The sequence below is a fragment of the Suncus etruscus genome, chromosome 10, assembly GCF_024139225.1.
Source record: "Suncus etruscus isolate mSunEtr1 chromosome 10, mSunEtr1.pri.cur, whole genome shotgun sequence".
NCBI lineage: Eukaryota > Metazoa > Chordata > Mammalia > Eulipotyphla > Soricidae > Suncus > Suncus etruscus.
This window is the reverse complement of record NC_064857.1, coordinates 73,499,077-73,501,103: the sequence shown is the minus strand read 5'-3', so window position 1 is coordinate 73,501,103 and position 2,027 is coordinate 73,499,077.

The following is a 2,027-nucleotide window of genomic DNA, read 5'->3' as shown; positions in this document are numbered from 1 at the left end:
AAAGAGTTTGATATTAAAATTTATTAAAAAAATAATACACTCAATGAGGAGATAGGAAGAGTTGAGTCCAGATGTTTCTGTCTCTCAAGTGGAGTTTATACTTATCTTTGTTCTTATATAATATTTGAAATTTTCTCTGGTGAAATGTTTTCAGATTTTTAAAAATGAAATTAAATGAAGCAATAAATGTTCTCCATTTCTGAATGTATGAGAAATATTAGGGTACATCTTATTTTACCCAAAATAAAGATCATCCCTGGTTTATTTGTATCTGTTTGTTTACAACTTTGTTGTAAAACAAAGATTGTCTTATATGTAAACCTGGGTGGGACAGACTCAGGATAGCCTGAACTATCTGCTCTTACTATGTCCTTACTGCCCCACCTGGGGATGGTCTCTGTACTCAATAAAAACAGTTCTGGCAGGCAACTGTGGATATACAAAATAGAAGATTACCAGACTCTACATGTTTCACCCTCAGTCTGGTTTGGCTTATTTCATATAAGATCCTGATTCAGACTTGGGTTTCAGACTTGATTCAGTCTTGAGACCCTTATTAAGATCCTGATTCACTTGGGGAGATACAGTATGTGGGGTGATTTAATAATAATTTAATGATTTAATAATCATTTTGTTGGTGGAGTGGTTAGAAATCATATGTGGGAAATGATTTATAAATTTACAAATTTTTGAAATATTACCTAATAATTCCATTTCTTTTTATCTCCATCCTTTCACATTTCCAATTAGGAAGTTCTTGTTATTTTCTCCTTAAATGGCCTTCAACCTTGGGAGCATCTCATACTGAAGAATGCTATAAAAGGATGATACCAACCTCCACTTACTGCCCATTTTTTATGTACCAGGCTCTTAACCACAACTTTGCTTTACCCTCTACAAGAAAGCCATAAGCACCCCTAATTCACAGATGAATATACAGAGACATTCACAGGAACTTCATTGTCTCATGCCTAAGCTAACAAACATTTCACTGGAAACTTACACACATACATACTTTCCGACTTAGAAGGCTTTTTGGGCCCTTAGTCCACAATAAATCCAAGCTTCACTATGCTGCGTAGACACAACTTCTCTCACCAAAACCACTTTCTAACTTTAGTGTGTGAAGTCACCTGGAAAATTTGTTTTATAGGGAGATTCCTGAGCAGGTCCCTAAAGATTCTGACTCCATTTTACCTAGGTTAAGGGCACAGAAATTTGCATTAAAATAGAGCTTCACAAAGCTGTCTCATGAGCATTGAGTGGAAATAAAAAATGATCAAACCTAAATACCAAACCCAAAGTCAATGACAATAGAATCAAGAGACCCAAACTACAACAAGCTATACACAAAGGGACGTGGTACACTAGCAGTGTGGGATGCATGCTGGGAACAGTGGTGGAGAGAGGTCAACACTGGTGGTGGGAATTGCCCTAATTCACTGTCATTATGTACCTTAAATATAACTGTGAAAGACTTGTAATCCATATTGGTCTCAATAAAAGTTTTAAAAATAAACAAATAGAGCCTCAGGCAAACAACTTAAAAACAAAACTTATAGACACACTTCCCAGATTTATCACAATCTGAAGTATCAAATGTGTTCTAACTTAGTTCTCAAAGCTTTTTTAATCCTCTAAAATGAGTTACTTTTTTCAAGTTTTGATTTTTGGGTCACACCTGGTGGTGTTCAGGGGTTACTCCTGGCTCTGCCCTCAGAAATCACTCCTAACAGGCTCAGGGACAATATGGGATGCCAGGGATTGAATCCAGGTCAGTTTCGGGTTGGCTATGTGCAAGGCAAATGCTCTAACCACTGGGCTATTGGTTTGTACCTAAAATATTTTCAAATGCAATAGAATGTTTTGGTCCCTATTTCTCCCTTCCTCCAAAATAACATATTATTAATATGTTAATTAATAACAAAATAATAATAATCATATACTACATATGTTTATGTTCTGTATGACTACATACTAATAATAAAATATATTATTAATCACAAATAATAATTGCAATAAGTGAA